General features: G+C 40.1%; 1 protein-coding gene across 19 annotated transcripts in view; it reads right to left on the reverse strand.

Moving 5' to 3' along the window:
* Positions 1-21,230, reverse strand: part of LOC131547855 (teneurin-3) — a 642,274-nt gene that overhangs the window by 155,249 nt on the left and 465,795 nt on the right. For 2 of the 19 annotated variants that reach the window (XM_058788710.1, XM_058788704.1), the window contains exon 1: positions 3,699-4,131. The exons of the other annotated variants lie outside the window; for them this stretch is intronic. The gene's annotated coding sequence lies outside the window, so the exon portion shown is untranslated. Of the gene's footprint in view, positions 1-3,698; positions 4,132-21,230 lie in introns of those variants that run through there. 19 annotated transcript variants of the gene reach the window in all.

Genomic DNA, 21,230 nt, shown 5'->3' on the forward strand with positions numbered 1-21,230 from the left:
GTGAATTTGCACACCCTGTACGCTACTGTGTATGGCTCTCTCTCTGTGTGTGTGTGTGTGTGTTTTATACAGTATCTAAACCACACTCTAATAACTGTTGCTCAACCAGTAACATCTACAAAACATCAAATACAGTCAACATGATTTAATTAGCACAACAATAACGGAATTGATGTATAAATATTTACAGAATATGTTAGAGTCCAAATTTAGAAAAGACTTTGAACTGTTTGGAAAAAATATTCTTCAAAGACATATTTTTACCTTATGAATATTTCATAAGTTATTATATAACAGAAACATAAAAATTAGTAAAACAAATATACATATATATATATATATATATATATATAAACAAAACTAAAATAAAATGATTTTATATTTTACAAAACTAAATTATACAATTATTAAAAAAATAATAATTTTTTCTTTTTAATTTAAATTGAGAAGAAAATATAAGCATACTTATCTAAAAATAAAATAAAAAACATACAAACCGGCTGTTATAGTTGTAAAGTAAAAATACATGCAAATCTAGAAAACAATTTCTGTACAGAGTAGGCCTATTTTAAATAAATCTGAAAGTATATTTAATTGGTAACACTTTACAATAAGGTTCATTAGTTAACTACATTAGTTAACATTAACTAATAATAAATTGCACTTATACAGGGTTTATTAATCTTTGTTAATGTTAATTTCAACATTTACTAATACATTATTAAAATCTTGTTAACATTAGGTAATGCACTGTGAGCTAACATGAACTAACAATGAACATCTGTATTTTTATTAACTAACGTTAGCGAAGATTAGTAAATACAGTAACAAATGTATTGCTCATGGTTAGTTCATGTTAGTTAATACATTAACTAATGTTTAACTAATGAACCTTATTGTAAAGTGTTACCATTTAATTTAAGACGATCACATTAAACTGCATAGAATTCTAAAGAGAACCCATTCTCAGCTCAGAGCTCAGAGAACTCTTTTAAGCAAAAGAACATTTAAGGACAATGTCTCGTGTAGTCACTACGAATTTATCAGTGTGTGTTACTTTTGGATTTTAGTAAATAATAAATATGAAGGTGAAGACTGCCACATCAATAATTCCAAAACTTCCATAACCCAATTTCAGTGTGTTTGTTAGTGTGTGTGTGTAGGTTCGGTCTGTTATCAGAGTTGTTGGCTGCGATAAAACAAGAGTTGTGATGAGAAAATAAAACAGATCAATAGTGTCTGGGATGTTATCTGGGTTTACAGTGGTTAGAGCCTCAGCCTTTCTGCTGTCCAGAAGGACCTGACTGTTTCTAGATGTTTCTTCTTCATGACAGCAGTACGGAGAGCTTTCCCATACAGACACCGATCTAGATAAGACTCTCTTATTCCACACACACCTCATCCCTCATCAGCCTCTCTTTTTTATTCTTCTTGCTCTTCATTTATCTCGATCTATACATCTCGGTCACTATCTTTGTAAATGATGCTGTGTATCTTTCTCCATTTCAGAGTATCTTTCATCCCATCTTGATCTCACTTACTCTGTTCTATATTTTCTACTTTTTAAATCAACGTCCATTGTTTCTCACAGATGCAAAATAAGCACGAAGAAAAAGATAAGAAAATCAAACTGACAGCTTGAAGAGATATTAAAAGGCAGAAGGGAAAAGAATGGGGTGCATTACTAACGAAAGAGGAGCTGGTGCAAAAAATGTCAATCACTCCCTCTCTTTCTTGTGCATCCCACATGTTGCAATTCATTTCAGTTTCATTCATATTTTCCCCCCTTTTTAATGAGAGAAACATATTTCTGAAGAAATCTTAAAGATGGCCGGTGGTGGCAGATGGAGGACGGAGACGCCTGGGCCGTGAACCGCAACATTTTCTCTCACTTTTTCGCTTTTCCATTTAAAGCGCCACATGCGCAGCCCCAACCCAAACCAATTTTTCCCTGCATGAATTAAATATGAGGCTTGGTAATGTTTAAATGAGTAACCGAGAGACAAGCTCGCTCAAACCGGCTCCCAATGACCCTATCCGCTTCCCACCTAGGGCGTCCAAAACACCCTTCATCATCATCACGTAATAAAAAATAATAAAACAAAAAATATATGGATAAGAAAATGTGACCTGGCTCATTTTACAGCACAGTAAATCAGCCTATATTACTGGCTGGTATCAAAGGTAATTGAAACTTTTATTCTTTGAGTAATAGCACCATCTCCAGTAATGCACTCCATCAGCAAGATTACTGCACACACTGAACATATATCACACAAAGCAAAAAGGAGCTCTGGTTGCTAGGAGATCTCGCCCCATTTGTAAGAGACAGAGAGAGAAATAGGGAGACACAGAGTATGAAGTGAAGGTGGGGGTACAGAAAGGAAAGATGGCTTTTCCTTTTTTCTTTTGTTAATTTTCTCCCTTGAAAAAAAAAAAAATAATCAAACCATTCATTTCCTTTCGCTCCGAAATCGTTTTCTGTTCAGAATCAAAGGAGACGAGCGCGATCATAAATCAAATGTGAGCGTGATACAGCGTTTAAAGTGGAACCATACACTGACGCCTGCTGCAAAAGGAACATTAAACACCTCCGCACATGGCCTAGACTCAATAGCCAATCTGACAGCTTATTCCTCATGGTGCAGGGGTCACAGGCTCTGCGTTGCATTTGATACACACAGCGGACCACTTTTTCTTCTTCATTCCTTCTTTACGTGTGAAGCCCCACAACTGAAAATCATCTGACGTTATGAAAAGTGCAGGAGAAATTCAGCCAGACGAATGTGCAAAGAAACACACTCTCACACACACACATTTGCAACTTGCTTCCACCTCAATTGGAAAAACAAACAGAGAGACAAAAAAAGTGGTGACACACTCAAGAATCTTAACTAAATGACTATCCTGCACATATCCGCACATTGATCAAAAGCTATTCTGACCAAAACCAGTAATTACACTTTTCAGAAGGGTGCGGATATCGGATCTATCACCATCCATCAAGTGGGCCGGGGGAGCGGACAGCACGAGCGGTTCAATTGAAAAGGTAGCAGAGCGTGTGAGAAATTCCACGCTGAAGCTGTTTCCAATTAGCTGCACTGTAAATGTCTATTGTAGAGCAGCGGCACGCGGCAGTCGCACAAGCCACCGCTCACTGTCTGTCCTCCTCCAAGCTAATCAAAAATTAACTGAGAGGGAAAATAAGAGGAAAAAAGCATGTAAACGAATCGGCTAATTGTGAGTGTATTCTGAAGCATCACGATCAGGGGAGGCTTACAGAGGACGTAGTGATTTTCAGAAATGCCGCACTGCCTTGTAGCATCCTATTAAATTTGAGCGCAAATAGTGTTGTTTAAAAAAAAAATATATATATATATATATATATTATATATAAAAATAAAAAATACATTGGAGTTTGTGTCTTAGTGTTTCTGTTTAATTCAAACTACCTGATTTTCACACTCAAAACAATTCAAATTACAGAACTGTAATAGATTCATCAGCCACTAAAAGATCTCCCAAACATGCACACAAACACACGCCCAGAGCGTGTAGATAAAGACAAAATGAATAAAAAGAGAAATCGGACAAGAGTGTGAGGGAAGCAGTGCGCGCAACAAGAATCGGACAGCGGAACAGTTGAATCTAGGAGCATGCATTGAAGGGGGGAGAAGGGGGTGGTGTTCAGATGTTACCTTGGTCAGGGCTCCTCCAGCGATGACCTGAAGGGTTAAAATGAACCCCCCACTCCAGGGCTGTAGAGGGTCATCAAGACTCAGCTCAGAATACTTAACGTCCTCTTCCCATTCCTCACACACACACACACACACGCGCGCGCGCACACACACAGCCGCTCACACACACATGCACGGCAGCCAGACCTGCGCGCGCGGCACGTATAAGATCAGCGTTCCGATGTTCCCACTGAAGAGCGAAACTCAAGGTGGAAAAAAACTGAAAAAAAAAGATGAAAAACGCAGGATGACAGCTGATTAAACAGACACGATTGGTCACAGAGAGGTTAAAGAAGCATCATGCGTTCTGATTATCGCTCTTTTTCTAGCACTCTGTGCTGTTGCTGCTTTCTATCTCTGTCTCTCTCTCACTCTCTCACTCAAGCGGAGGCTGTGCTGATCGCAGAGGCTGCTGATGCACTGGGAAGTTTGCAGTCCTCGATGGAGCCCCCGTCACGCATGGCTGGTCCCGGCACACGCTATTGGCCGAGCCTCTGTCAATCCGATACTCGGGGGGAGGAGACAGCAGTAGAGGTGGGAGGGAATAGGAGGGGCTTTTGAGCTGCATTAACCATTTGGAAGCCAAAAGAACTGTTCTTTCCCCAGTCACCCCCCTGGATGCGCGAGCGAGCGCGCGCACACACACACACACACACACACACACACACCTTCAACACAAACACGGACTCCCTGGGTCTGCAGCTGTTCCTGCTGCTGTTGAGGGGGAACAAGAAAGCCCACCTTGACACAGTTCTTTCCTTCTAAAGTTTCAGTCCTGCTATTATTTTATAAAATCTCTTCTCCTCAAACACTTATCTGAAAACAATCAATTCAGACTACAGTATTTTTCCTCACACAAAAGTTGCTTTACAATTAGAAAAACAAGCCTCTATTTGTGCACATGCACCCTGTGTTGAAAGCCCAGGAACTAATTGTAATTATAACAACCACAATTGTCACCAATTACACTTCCAGCCATTTCACTGGTGCAAAAATAGCAGAAATCATGCAAAACAAGAAGAGAAAACTCAAGCACTTCCAGAGTCCAGTGGCCCGTAATGAAAAGCACAAGTGAAAGTTTGAGGGCTATTTTGTTTGATTTAGGAGCATGGCTGGGAGCGGGTCCGGTGTGAACAGAACATATTTGTGCATAAATGCATGACTTTATGATCACCCCCTCCGGGCATGTTTCAGGAGAGGCCATTAGCCTTTCTACACCACTGAGAGAGAGACCGAGTTCCACTACATTTCGATGCAGAAGAACAATTTTTTAGCTTTCTGACAAGTATTTTGCACAGGCCTTTACTAAATAATAAAGTATTGTTCTGGACGTCTGGGTCTCGGGGTTCTTTTAGCTCTACTTGACATGAGGGAATGTGGGATATTGATGTGGCAATCTTCAGCTTTCTAATTATTTGCTAAAATGAAAGTGGCAATTTAAAAGAGTGATAAAGTGCATAACTAAATATATTTTCTCAGGCACTCTGGCATTTATCTGATCAAATGGATTATAAATGTTCTATGTGTAGAAATGTATAGACTGAAGGCAACAAATGCATTTGTTTTACACATTCTTGCATATATAGACTATTTATGTGCGTGTGTGTGTGTGTGTGTGTGTGTGTGTGTGTGTGTGTGTGTGTGTGTGCAGTTATCCACTACAGTTTAAAAGTTTGGGGTTGGTAAGATTTTTAATTAGTAAAAACAGAAATATATTGTAATATTATTAAAAATAAAATAAATATTTTCTATTTTAAAATGTTTTAAGTTTTTGTGTAATTTACTCCTGTGATGCACAGCTGAATTTTCAGCAGCCATTACTCCATTCTTCAGTGTCACATAATAATAACAATAATCCATAATAATCCTTCAGAAATCATTCACTCACAAAACAATTGTGCTGCTTAATATTCTTGTGGAAACCAGATAATCTTTTTCCAGGATTTATTGAGGAATAGAAAGTTCAAAAGAACATCATTTATTTGTAATAGAAATCTTTTGTAACATTATAAATGCATTTACTGTCACTTTTGATCAATTAATGCATCCTTGCTAAATGAAAGTATTAACTTCTTAAAAAAAAAAAACCTTGCTGACCCCAATTTTTGGAACGCTAGTGCAATTCCCCAGATGTTAGTTAAATATGACAAAATCTTCCTTTGTTAACATCCATGAAAAAAGATTCCTAAAGACAACTGCAAGTTTACTTTTAGAAGTATAGTTAGTCTTAGATATGTCTATGGCATGTTCTTAGTAAATGTTTCTGTTAGCTTGTCTATTTACCCAGACACAAATGTTAGATGATCCTTCACTTCATCTTCACATCTGAAGGGATCTGTAACGAGACACCTTGGAGATGCACGCATATACACACAGCAGTAACTGAAAGACGTATAGCCAAACAGCCATTAATATACGACAGCTCACTGTAAACTAATCTGCATTTGGTTAAACTGTTAATATTCCTCTCAAAAGGGCTTTTCCGCAAGTAAAGGGTTATGAAGAGGGCGATCAATGCCTGCTTTAAACAAAGGACTCATTAAAGCAGTGCACGTGGAAAGCTCGAAGCGGCCGCGACACATCACAGAAAGCGTGACTCAACAATTGCTCTCTTTAATGATCACTGTAATCTAATTCTAAACGCCCCCATCGCTCTGCATGCACACGTATATAAGGTTTGACAGTAGACGTGATATATGTTGTGCTTTTTTAAATTATGTTTTCCCCGTGCCTCTCCGCTCCACTTGCCTTTGCATTACAATGAAGATTGCACTTGTTTGCGGGGTGAGTGGGAAAGAAGTATAAAAAAGATTTTTTTTTTTTCGTTTTGTTGTTCGTCGTGTTCAAAGCTCTATGGATAAGCTCGCTGGGCCGTACGAGTGCGGTCTCTGCTTACCATAAAAAGGATGTCGCTGTTGAACACATGCGCAATCTGCTAAGCTTGACTTTAGCACTGCGCGGAGTTTATGTACGGAGCAGGCCACCGGGTCATTAAGTTGCAAATTAAGCATAGCTGCAGAGCGCGGACGAGTATATCCATCAGTCAGTGAAGTGTGAGGCCTGTCACCACAGAGAAACAGATCCTGCCGTCCGCTAATTCGCCCGGGGTGCCTTCTCCTCTCTTGTGTCCCCAGGTACTGCACTTAACATTCAATTTTTATTCCTATTTGCTTGCTTATTTGCCTGCATGCCTGCCTATGCCAGCTGTTTACCATCTCCGAGAAGGTTGTGTAATGAGGTAAACAGTCCACTCCGCGGTGACAGTGCTTCGTAGCGGTGGAGGGGGGAGATTGACACGGCCGATGAGGAGAAGTGGGGAATGACTGACAGCTGATGGGGATTCGTCGAGGGACGACGACAGGTGGGTATGCTAATGCGGGTCACGCATGTACAGCGGGACCTTCCTCTATTACATTCTCTTTCTTTTTCACTCTCTCAGCCTCATTCTCATATTCCCACTGATGCCCCCGCAGAGCAGGCCGTGGAAAAGAGAAGGCTGTTTGCTCACACCGTGCCAGTCCCAGCAGCCCCCGGTGAATACAGCACCCCGCCAGCGCTCTTAAACCCCAGCGCAAACAAGCCACATGCACGCACGCTGTTTGAACTTTCTCCTACAGTTGCAACTCATCTCTCTGTGTCTTCTGGGTCTTGCTGTCTTTCGTTCCTTAATACACACAGACGGATATTATACTTGATACTTATTTATGGCCTGGCAGAGCTGTTGCTTAAATTCCCCGGCCCCCATAGCCCAGGCCTGATCAGTAGGCCGTATCGCAAAAAAAAAAAAAGCCCAGTTGTGCCCCCCGAGAAGGGAACTATAGCACACTCTTCTTGGACAAAAACAAACACCAATAAAAAATCTGTGAAAATCATGTGCATGCTGTGTGTGACTTTGATAGGTATTGGTGGTCAAAACCCCACAGCCGTCCCCTGTGGACAGTGGTCTGCAGGGGTGCGAGTTCAATAAGGGGTCAGCATCAATCAGAGGACATGTCACTTTGCCTCCAGGCCCGACTCCATGCTGACAGGCCCGAAAGCCAAATGTAAGACAGGGTGTGACCTTGGAGGTCATGAGGGGTCAAGTGACTTTGAGGCTGTGGCAAAGAGACTGCAGGGTTTTCCGATACTAATTCATTTTTTCCTAAACCAATAATAGGAAGATGGCTTTTAGTGCCTGGGAAAGGTTCGATATACGACACGAGCATACACACTCGTGCGATTTATCTAAAGGGCAGATAGAAATTTTGTTTAAATTCCCTTCAAGGGCAGGCTAGTTTAGTGTTGTAGATTAATATGCCGCTAGTAGGAGAGTCACAGATGGCTCAGCAACACAACAGCCAAGCAGCAGCTGCTTGCGCCATGGCTGGTGTGGCATCAGTGCGTGGTCTTCACAGAGGCCTGGGCAAAAACACAATCCCTGCCTTCAGAAAACAATGCAAAATCTGCTTCATATCAATCTTGAAGTAAATGGGTGGTGAAAAACTATTTAGCTTAGATTGTTAAAATAATCTGGGCACAAAGAGGGCCGTAAAATACTTACATACACCCACACCTGCGCAGATTAAATTAGAGCCTTCTGTAATGTGGTGTGACGGTCTATTAGTGCAATGTTTCACCGGTAAATACAGATATTGTTACTGCCAAACCTGTAGATGAATCAGATGACATGTAACAAGGCATAATGGGCTATTGATTTTCTAACCACTCAGAGGACATTGTCGAAGATTTAATGGACTTCGGATTCTTAATATGCCTTAATATTAATAAAAAACTATCTTTTTTTTTCCATGTTAAGACCTTGAACTGGTCACGGTGCTTTACTCAGAAGAACAGTAAGGGTTGTATTTAACTGAATTGTATTTTTAAGTGCTACCCAACGATGCAGGGAAATCAACAGTGTGACTTTTCTATTAGTTTTATACAGCAGGCCTTTGTTTGGAGAGAAAAATGAATACAGCAGAAGCCCTGACCCATTCACTCAATAGGCATAACCACGTTTAGAAATGTGACACAGCGTCAGGACTCATTAGAAATGCACGATTGTGTCTCGTAAAGTGATGCTGATGGAGATGGCAAACATGTCTCAGTATCTCTGTGTAATTAGATGCAAATTAGCGGCAATTTCAGACAACTCTATTCAAACATCAAACAAGACACCGTAGTTAATTATAACTAAGACAGGAGGTAATTTAGGCCCGTGCCCTCGTGCAGGTGTGAACAGACTTGCTAAAGGAGGAGAGAGAAGTGAGATAGAAGTGTGAGAGGAGTGAACGCCCATTTAAAGTGGCTGTTGATTCACTCCTACCTGTTTCCAACTCTGACGTGCTAATTCACAACAGAAGGTGCTGGCAAAAACTACCTGCGCCAATTATTGCACATTTCTTCATTAGTGAGTGAGGGCATTAAAACTGATGGAAAGCTAGTTTAAATTTAGAGAGCTCAATTCATTTCCTTTCCAGCCGTATCTTTGAGCCCCGCAGCACTAATGGGTACGCGCTAAGATTAACATCACAACAGCAGCTAGCCTTTTAAAGCTTTACTTCGCAAAACTTTAAAGAAGAACTTCTTAAGAAGTCCAATTACATGCAATTATCAAAACCGCTGTTGCAGAGGGTTGGCGATTTACGCTCAAAAAATTGCGACTGAAATGGCTTACATGTCAATGTATTGAAAATTATTCTCCGACTGATATTAGTTTACACGAATAAAGGCTTTCCAGCCCTTTAGCGTGTGCCAAACGATGCCGATGCCGAACTACAGCTGAGTTGTCTTTTTAATATCCCCCACAATTCTCAAATAATGACCGCCCACAGACAGATACGCATTTTGAAGCGAGGTCCAAATCCTGTCTCAAGAGACAAAATCAACAAAAAACAAAATAAAATAAAAATCTAACCACAGAGCTCCCATTTTCCTGTCCATTTGGTATCACAGGGGTCGAAGCTGTGAAGCCTCATTTCCACTGCCCAGAACGAATGAATATTTCTGATGAAGCAAATGCATACGCAGGGAAGGCTTACGTGCTATGAGTCAATAGGCGTCTCCCTCAGAGAGTCTCTTTTCTCTCACTGAGCATTGATCATGTGCTACATTTGCCTCCCGCTCACAGAATGAAAGAAAAAAATGAGGGTGTATTTACAGGGGCTTGTAATGATATCATATATCAGACTGACCCACTGGTGTAATGATTTTGCAAAAATACCTCACTTAGAGAAAAGCAGAGGACAGTGCACGCTGAGATGGACTGTCGCTGAGCAGCCCCTTCTAACGGATGCTGTTTGGGAGCAGGGGAGGAATACGAAAATGGGGATTTGTGTTATGTCGCACGATGCAATAAACATCTAAAAATCTCTTTGAGATGGCAGATGGAGCTTGCTGCCAGAGATTTTCCTCCACAAAATTCAAGAGACTTCCCATGCTGCTGCTGCTCGTTTCTCGTTGACGGTGGGCAAATAAGACGTTGGAATTGTAGCTTATTAATAGGCTATCCATCGAATGCAATATTTAATTTCTTGATCACAATTATATATCAATATTTATTTTAAAAAATTGAATATTATTCCAAGATATTACATCATTACATTAAGGCAGACAAGTAAATCATTGAACATGATGTTTGAACATGAAAATGGCTTTGAAGTCAATATATTTTTTATGAGATACCTTTGGCAGTCCTGCCACATCCTGCTTATTCTCCGAAAAATGCTATTTGAGATCTCTATAAATTTGCTTTTATGCTGTGTATCTGTTTAATGGACGTAAGAATCTGTCCTGTGTGAATAAATCCACAAAACTATGAAGGTTGTACTGCAACCTTATTACAAAATTTGGTTAGTCCTTGTTATTGTGTAATTATACATTTAAGTACTGAGTAATATTAAATAACTACATGTACTTACTGTATTGTTAGGGTTTGGTTTAGGGTTACTTGCATGTAATTATGCATAATTTATTGTTATTATAATAGTAACTACATGTAATGTGTAACAAGGACACAGTAAAATAAAGTGTTACCCAAAATTTCTATATAGTTCAGAGGGCACTATTATTATTGTATTTAGAATTAACCAGATTAAATGAACACAACCTGTAATGCAAGATGCAAGGCTTTGAGAACCGAGCATCACTTCAGGCCTCCACAGAGCCGTGAGCAGAAAGACAGAGTATCTATTGTCACTAGAGCTTGCTCTTTCTCAGAGAACTGGAATATCAATATGCCACCTTCTCCAGGAGATGCGCTCTCTTATACGCCCTCACTACGGAACATTTCTACCTCTTCTTTTCTCCCTGCTGAACCATCCCTCCGTATCTCGATGTACGTGCACCCCATGCAGCTCAACACAAGCTGGATTATGGGGTGGGAGGTGTAGGCGGGGGGCAGCCACAGCTGCTACTGTCCCTTACGAGAAGATACTCCCTGGGGTGACCCTTGTGAAAGAGGGAGGCCGGCTCAGCTAAGCCACTTCATTCAGCGGCCCCACGGCTCCCTGCCGGGCTCAGGCCAGGGGCTACACCAAGTGAAAGAGCTGCAAAGAAAAGGGCAAGGATAGAAATGGATAGAAAGACTGAAACGGGACTGAAAAAAAGAGCAAGAATGGGTTTTGGAAAGGGTTGGTGGTGGTCATATTTTATTTATTCATTTTTTTGTACTACTTTTCTGCTGTGGTGCGAGTCATGCAGATCACAGATAATTGTTGCGCTGTCAGAAAGATTTCCAGCGCGGCAGTACGCCGATCTAACCCACAGAAGGGCTAAATAACAACAATCACCATGATCATAAAGAGCAGAGCCCATGCTGGAGAACTCCATTCACGCTAATCAGGAGTCCCACTGTTTTAGTGCGTCGGGCACAGCACAAAGGCCTGCTAGCAGGACGCCCTGTCCTGCTATCACCACTGCAACCTGGCTAAATGGAGCAGGTGATTTCCCAGCCTCCCCCCGGGCCCGGCCAATCATGCTCACAGGCAGGTGGAAGGGAGGGCGTACCAAGGTACACGGCGAGGGCAATGCTAAAGAGTCCATGCGGTGGAAGCAGAGCGCAATGAAAGTGCCGCTACACCTACACACACACTGCGAGCTTCATCCCTGCTGCAGGTAATAACAGGTTTGTGAGACAAATGAGGCTGCAGATAAGAAGGTCCAAGCAGATGGAGAAGGAAAGGGTGGGGTCAGAGCCAAGAATATGAACCCACGTGTCTGACACTGGCTTAATAAGCAGGAGTTGTGCTGATGGCAGCAGCTAGCAATCGCCCCACAGGGAAGTGAACACAACCTCCAGCTGAACCCAACACATCACACACACTGGACAAGCACTGCAAAAATACAGCCAGCTTCGTCCTCCGAGCACAAAACAACGACGGGGGAAATATTCATAATTCCATCTCGGGCGAAGCTGGGAGGTGCTACTGCGCTTAGGGTAAAACTTGGGCTAAGAGACATGCCGATTTGCAGTTTGGCTTGATCTGCAGCCTAATGCGACCTGAAGATTCATTCGAAATGGGCGCACGGCCCAGAGACCGATGACAGTCTCCAGTGAGGGCAAATATACTGGCATTGCATCACTCTGTCTCCCTGGGTCTTAAAGTGACACCTCCGCAATTAATGCTTTCTGCTTACACTGCCAATACTGAACAGGCTAACGAATAGACAACAGGAGCAGCCCTAAACAAACACACTGTTCTTGTAGCTTGTTTTTAGATCCAATAATCAATATGTGTGAATACAATGCCAGTTAACCATAAGCAGACCGAAATCAACGGCAGCTATGGGATTGCATCTTTTCAAGAGTTGGTTGTTTTCTCTCAGCCTCATTTTCACAGAGTCCACCTTTAAACTGACGCTGCACAACATTTTTAGTTGCCCTCACAGTCAGTCAACATTTCATGAATGGCTTTTCAATTACATCCTATTGGGTATCACCAGAGTTTAACGGTTTGTGATATAAAATGCTTATAAAGATTGATGGAGGGGAATTTATAACCTTAAGCCACTACCTGTCGGGCTTGCATAGGCGCACGAGCGTGTTTATTAGATACAGACTCTTCAATCTCGATCTCGCTCTCTCTGTCAGCGTGCATTGTGTCTGACTCAGTCAACCTTTCCTTTTTATTGCTGCTGGGTTGTGCTTCTTGTTTAAACAGCCAGATGCACGCTCATGAATAAATTAATGTTTACAAACCAGATTGGCTGCCATAAAGGAAAGGTCATAGGAGGGTGTATGTGTTACTCTCCTTTTCTGTTCCTCGCTCAAGTTCTGCTTGGCCTAATGCAACATTCTTAAGGGCAATGTTCTCATGTCCCGATTATCCTGTTGGAACCTACCTGGATTAGTGTTATTCCAACATTAAATCCGCAGCATGGCCCACTGACCGTGGCTAGGGCTTTTCTGGCATGAGGTTGTACTTTTCACTAATCCAGGCCTCATATACTCTTCCTGGTTGCTAAACCTAACCCTAAAACCCTAACCTAAACCACACAACTGGTTCAAGGCAACATCTCCTGTTCTCCACGTCATTGTTGGCTCACATAAATAAAAATATCTGACATCAATCTAACATAATAAAAGCCTTTATATTGTACAAATTACATGCTCGAAAATAAATGTGTGCATATTATATATATATATATATATATATATATATATATATATATATATATATATATATATATATATATATATATATATATATATATATATATATATATATGTATGTATGTATGTATATGTATATGTATGTTTTTTTTTTTTAAGGGGGAAATTCTTAGTGGCTTGGAGTCCAATGACAGTGAATAGTGTTAAAATAGTGCTAAAATAGTGACAGTGGTTTTCAAGAAGCATTACTGAGCATTTGTCAGTTTGAAAGAAACCACTACAGGGCTTGCAATGCTAAACATACACTCATCAGATAACGTGGGCACACACACACAAACCTGTATATACACACATGCACACCTCCTAAGCGACAACTGTGATGAAAAAGAGTGTTAAGTGGTGCTACGTAAGAGTGTGAGTGTCTCGTAACAGACAATATCTGAGGGTAATGTCTTAACGCAGCCACAGACGATAGAGCTGTCATTCATCTGCGCAGTGTCTGTCACCTCCTGACATGCAAATTGCTCTCGTCAGAAGCTCTGACCAAATAAAATATTCATTCTCTTGTCTATTATCTGCCACATTACATTCGCTAATCATTTGCCCACCCTTCTCTCGCTCACCTCTGACTGTCTGCTGACAAACGCATCTCAATCTCCATCAGTGAGCAGCCCGCATGACTCTCTCCGCCAACAAATTATTAGCATCAAATCTCCCGTCATCTGCAGGCTATTTGTGGTGTGCCAACATCATTTCCTGCCCGGCGTGCCGAAATCGATTGTGGGAGAGGGAAGCAGAAAAACCATTACATTTCCGCTCAAAAGCTGGATTCTCCACTCCACCCCCTTCCAAATGCCCCATGGAAAGGAAACTAAAGATAAAGTTAGGGTACAAAAACTTGGGGTAAAAGTCAGGGAGCCAAGTTAGTTTAGTGCTAATTGTGTTTATAGTGTATGGAGAGATGGATCTTTTTAAACTACACTGATTGTGAAAGTATTCAGCCTCTCATTACTTCTTGACATTGTAATTAGTGCTAATGAGCACAAATTGCACCATGTGCTTACAAGTGTGTGTGAGTGTGTTTGAAAGGAGCAGTCATGTAACTTGCCATAAGGCCAAAATAATAATAATAATATTAATATTAATAATAAAATAAAATAAAATAAAATAAAATAAAATAAAATAAAATAAAATAAAATAAAATAAAATAAAATAAAATAAAATAAAATAAAATAAAATAAAATATCCAATGCAAGCACATAGTTACCTCTGTGCATTGTAATGGGTGCTTAAAGTTCAGACAATTTCAACTTTAACCCTGTTTGACCTTTTAAAGCATAGCCAATGATTACCAGACTGTTTGGATCATTACACGGGTGGTACCAGCGTAGGAATTAAGACAGAAAATAGTCTGATTCTGGAAAAAACAGTGATATTCAGGGTCTTTTCTTCAATTTATGGAGTCAGATCAAAATGATATGAGGGGCTTCTAACTTCCTATATCATAGACCACGGGGCTAGGCACAATGTTCCTGGTTGACCATTATGGTGACGATGGTCCTGGTCACAAAGTCAAAGGCATATCAATAAATCAGAGATCAAATCTTATATTATACACACATAAATTTAACAAATCGTAAAATAATCCAAATCGGCTATTGCGAAGCTGTGCGCAATGCTCTTCATATGCAGGTCATGACCCTTGGTGTTAAGAGGTGGCTTTGATATGAGTGATGTGAAGGAGCCTTCATTTCTTAGTAGCTATATTCATGACATCGACTACATACAACACCATTTCCCAACCTCTTAAAATGCATCTGTTGGAAATTAATTGTGTTATTCCACCATATGGACCACCATAGAAACCCATCTGAGCATCTGTGTAACATTTTCATGATAGGTCTCCTTTCAGCTGGAGCTACATTACTCTAGCAAGCACTGCAAACCCAGCAATCTTTTTGGCCTCTCTGCTAATGTTTGACAAAGAGAGAGAACTAGAGAAAGAGCTACAGATGGCATGGAGTTCCTCCCTCAGATTATTTGGCCTCTCGCTAGTTCAAACCCAATAGCTCATGCTCAGCGTTGGCCCGCAGAGATCGGCGATTCCCCACATTTCCACTTCTCTGTTATACTTCCACACTAATTTCACTTCTAAACGTGCCAAATCACTCCAGTAAATCACACAGATTCTCGCATACACGCAGCGGTCATGCTCTGGGAACATCATTTGGCATTTAGATATGAGAGCCCAAAAAACAGACAAAAACAAACACATTTCAATGACTGTCATTATCATTTTACTGTTCAAAAGAGGGGAAGAACAGAGAAGTGGCGAAGCATTTGAAGTCTTTAAGCGGCTTAGGGGACCGTGGACAATGGTGTAAAATGTTGGGCTTTCTTCGAGGGGCGTTATTTACTCATTTCACGCTTTGTTGGTCACGACTGTAGGATTCGAAAGGCGGCGGGCACAAAAGGCCGCATCGACGCAGGGCCGGCTAATCTAGAAGCTTGCTCGGTTTCACACAACAGGCTTAGTGCATAACGGCAGCCATGAACACCAGGGCCTCTATACAGCGGCCGGACAATCACCCACTTTTATGCAGCGGCCCTGCTTTTCAAAAGCCCGACCGGTATTGGGTCTTTGTCTGGACAAAAATCCCAGAGAAAATGTTTGGTTGAACTTAGCGGGGCTTTTAGCAGGGCGACAGACAAAGAGGTTAGCATGTAGAGCTTGAGAAAGAGACTTAGCCAATGCAGAACAGTCTCTCAATTTTGGAGAATTAGACACTTCACTGTTTTGGGAAAGAAAATGTGAGTGGTCTGAGTGATTGTTTTAGAATGCCAATGCTCTTGTCTAGGGTGACCAGGTATCCTTGTTTTTGGTGGTTTGTTTCTTCAAAAATGTCCCTGTTATTTCACCTTGCAAGGTGAAATAATACCCTAATGTTCTAGGTATTCCACAGAAAGTTTTATGTAAAAATTTTAAAATACAGTAGAAACTATCATATAAAATAAGTATACATTATAAATGTAAAATAATATATAATTACATTTAATACAAATTCTATAAAATATTAAAAAATATTATTTTTTTTTAATCATATGGTGTCATTTCAATTGCATCTTTAATTTCCTTGTTATTATAATGTTAATTTTCATTGTTTCATTGTTTCATTGTCACACATAATTTAAATGCATTACATAAGACTGCATGCAATGCTGTTTTTCAGCCTCTACATCTCACATCCTAAATAGATTTAGAATTGCATGACAGAGGATGATCAACCATCCCCACACACATACAATTTTAAATCCTTAGATAATACCGCGGAAAATGATTTATTGATATATTTCAGAAATCTGGTCACCTTAAGCTAGTCGGAGGGTCATGTATCGATCATAGAGCTAACGGTAGCTTGCACTCAGAACGGATGAGTGCTGCTGAGGGTTCATTTTTTTCCCCACGGGGCAACAGCAGTTCCATTGCACTGACTGCGCTGCTCTGTGATGGATATGTGTACTTGCTCACTTCATCTTCTCTAGTTCCTGTATTCTCTTTGTATATTCTTCTGTTTCTCTCTTTTTCTCCATTACAGGTTGCCAATAAAACCACAGGGCACTGGACCCTCTTTTACTACTGGAAGCCTGGAAGGTGACAAATAAGTTCACCCAAACAGCCCTCAAAGGTTAGGCTTGCATTAAACAGAGAGAGAGAGAGAAAGAGGAAGCAAGATCGAGGAATAAAGAGAGGGAAGGAAGACGACAGGCGGATTGATGGCAGGGCAGCGAGTCTGGTTTCACTCTAGGCTTTTCCTTAACTCCAAGGCATTATCCATTCAGCTGTCACACACAAACACACACACACAAAGCCAAGTCCACCACACCGAGGGGGTATGGTGACACAAAATGGAAGAAAGTCCACTGCCAGACCGCTGTATCCTCCAAGAACCGGAGCTCTCCAGCTGAGCTAAAAGCAGAACAACTTTTTAACTCTCTTTCTCACTAACTTTCTCTGTCACACACGTTTGATTTTCTATCACGATGGGGACTTTCCATCGACTCCTAGAGGTTTTACACTGAGCTCATGATATATTATTTTATCCTCTGTCCCTAAACCTTGTTGGGGCCGCTGGCTGTAGACAAAACCAAGATAATCAAAAAGGTCATAGACCGCTATTTTATATACAGTTAATTAAATAAAGTATTTACTATCCAAAGACTACCCCATCTTCTAAATACAAATTTATATAAAAATACAAATGTAGATCCATTTTATTCATTTGACATTATTATTCCTTAAAGGGATAGTTTACCCAAAAATTAAAATTTTGTCATTAATTACTCACCCTCATGTCGTTCCAAACCCATAAGACCTTTGTTTATCTTCAGAAAACAAATAAAGATATTTTTGATGAAATCTGAGAGCTCTCTGAGAGCATAGACAGCAACGCAGCTACCGTGTTCAAGGCCCAGAAAGTTAGATGTCACATGGACTATTTTAACAATGTCCTTACTACATTTGCAGGCCTTGAACGTGTCTGTTGGATTGCGGTCTATGCAGGGTCAGAAAGCTGGATTTCATCAAAAATATCTTAATTTGTGTTCTGAAGATGAATGAAGGTTTTACGTGTTTGCAACAACATGAGGGTGAGTAATTAATGACAGAATTTTCATTTTTGGGGTGAAATAACCCTTTAAACTTACAACGTCTTTGTGGACAAAGATAAGTAATCATACACTCACACACAAGTCAATAAAAATATTGTTCTCAGGAATGAATGAATTAATTAATTAATCATTTAAACCTGAGATTTCTAGATTAGAAAAGTGTTTTTGTTGCCAAAATGAGGAGGGGAGGAAAAGAACATCTGATTAGAAATGTGTGAGGTGCTTTGAGTGAAAGCACACTGCAGTTTAATAAATGTAAACCCATCATCTATAATTCTGGTGACGGCGAGCAGGGGAGGAAAAGTCGTGTTAAGTATGAGTCCCTTGGCTTCGCCTCAGATTAAGAGAAATAAATGTCTCTCTTCTCCCACGGCAGAGAAAAGGGGATCACTCAAAGACACAGGCACAGAAAACTCATTAAACCTGGTGGAAAATGAAAATGAGAGTGGGCTGTGGACATCCACACAACTGCACAGCATAATTGTTTGATTTGCTAAGTGAATGTGCTCTGCGAATCAAAAGAGTGCGTGTTTTGAGGGGGAGAAGGGGACAGTGAGAAGTGTACAGTACAGCAGAGCTGTGCATTAAGGCAGTCCACCATAGAATCTATAGGTTTACTCTTCATTGATAATGAAAGAAATTCTGAAGTATAAAGAGAAGCTGAAATATTCCATGTGCCTTTTAAGGGAAAAAACAGTACTTTTAATGACTGCAGTGCACCTATAGGGAATGAGTGATATTGATCTTTACTGTAAGAATGAAGGACTGTGTGAATGATGAAAGGCTACAGTAAAAGTCTATCAGTAGCGGTAAAATGTCGCTGTGGTTAACATGTCCACACGGGCTCCTAATGGCTATTGTGTATGTTTTATATTTATGTTGGAGGTCTTCAGTATGTGATAAGAAAAGAAATGAAAAAGTCATAACAGTCAGCATAAAGGGAAGGAAAAAGACCACTAAAAGAAAACAGAATGAGAGAAATACAAAAGTATGATATATATACAGAATATATGTATATACATTTATGTATTTATTTATTTAAAATACACATTTGCATTAGTTCTACGAGCCTACAGTTTAGTTTGACTTGAGACTGAAGAAACTAAATTTATAACACCATTATTGCCTGATTTTATTGCTGATCTTCTGATGAATATGAAATGTAACCTTGACTTCAAACAGTTTTGGAGATTTCAGACTGAGTGAACTGATTTGCCTTGACACAATTTTAGTATCACTGATAAGTGCAAAATGCGGAATCATTTTAGGTAGAGGTCGACCGATAGTGGATTTTACCGATACCGATAGCTAGGTTGGACCACACTGGCCAATGCCGATTAATCAACCGATAGTTTTCATAATGGATACTGAAAGAAAGCTAGTGCTTTACTATTTAAAAAACAGTAACAGTACTGAACCATACATTGTAAATGAATAAAAATATTAATATTATTTACTATATTGATAGTTATTTCATAGTCTTCTAATGTTAAAAGAAGAAACTTTAAAATTTTTAAAAATGTAGCCTATTAGTTGCTAATAGTGAATGTTGAAATGAACACTCTAACAAGGAACAATACTTCTACAGTTTTCATTAATGCTACGAATAGACTCTTATTGTTGAGTATTACCATTTAATTTCAACAATCATGCTTAAAGATGGCCATCTTTAAATATCTACACAAGGCCATAGCATTAAAATTACATACATATGAATATTGTATGTGTAATCACACACTTTATATGCTTCTATTTTTTAACACTTGATAATTATCTTAAAAAAATAAAAATAAAATGTTAGTCACACACCAGGCAAAAGCGCAGCGCTGCGTCTAGGAGAACTCAGAGGTATCACACACACACACACACACACACACACACACGAGTTTCAAGTTCGGTGTTTAAAAAAACAGAGCAAGCGGAAAGAGAAATCGCGATCTATTACAGCTTTCTATATGAAGCATACAGACTTTATTAGAGCCACAGAAAGACAAACGTTTTGCTGAAAAATGCACAATGCATAATTTATAGCCTAGGGTGAAGTCATTATGTACATTCACAATGATTTGGGACAAATATAATGTAATTTAATAGAAAACGTGTAATGTGAATGGCGCTCTGTTCCGCGGCAGGATTTTCTGTCGGCTGTATTTAAAAGAGTTTCCCGCTCTGCAGCGCGCAGTGTCACGTGTCAAAATAAACAACACGTGCTGTCAGTGATTTCCGCCTCTAGAGGCCGCTCTCGTACTGTATAATGCCAGCGGACCCTTCTCAGCCACTCCAGCAATGGTTGCAAACCGGAAAACTATCAGCATGAATTTTTGCCGATAACCGATAGTTGCGGCAATCAACTATCGGTGCCGATTAATCGGCAAAACCGATGAATCGGTCCACCTCTAATTTTAGGTACTTAATACTTCCCTATTGTACTGTTTGGAGCACAGCCAAAGGAAACAGCTCCAAACACACATAAACACACTCCCAAAGCCGATGGTGCCATGAGCCTGTGTCTCAGCAGACCTTTCTCTCTCAGTGACAGCTGTCAGCTTGAACTAGTGACCAAGCAAAAAACAAAGAGGCAATGAAAGAACAAGTGAGACAGACTCAGGAGGCAGACAGAGAGAAACAGAAAGAGAGGGACACTAATCCAGAACAGCACCTGTTATTCTGTTTGTTCCCACTGGAGGGAAAAGACCCTCTCTGTAAACACCTGCACATGGATGGCAAATCCGCATATCGCATGCATGGAGAGCACTCTACTTACAGCATGATACGGTGGTACCGCTTTAACCCTTCGACCTCCATATGGTTGAGAGATATTCAGTCACTCTAAAACCTGCTACTGTCATACATATCTGTATATGTATATATATCTGTATACTGTATATGGATATACACACCCACATCTGCGAATGCAGTGACTTGTAGCATATAAATACACATTTGTATTTCATATTTGAATTCCAATATCGGTGTAATACCTATTTCTATATTATTATTAGTAACTGAAAATATAACATTATTATTCTTATATTTATTTCAATCAGTGTAGGTGTTAACACTATGATTCCAGGAGGCCTGCTCTGTGTCATGAGAGTGAAGAGAACATGCTGTTTTAGACACACAAAGCTTTGGGCTTGATGAATTCTTCAACAGTTAGACTAAGCATGTTTCTGTTTGAAAGTGATCATTTCTTAGGGCTCAGGAATTAAATAAATCCAAAATTACATTAA

This window comes from Onychostoma macrolepis, chromosome 01, assembly GCF_012432095.1.
Source record: "Onychostoma macrolepis isolate SWU-2019 chromosome 01, ASM1243209v1, whole genome shotgun sequence".
Lineage (NCBI taxonomy): Eukaryota > Metazoa > Chordata > Actinopteri > Cypriniformes > Cyprinidae > Onychostoma > Onychostoma macrolepis.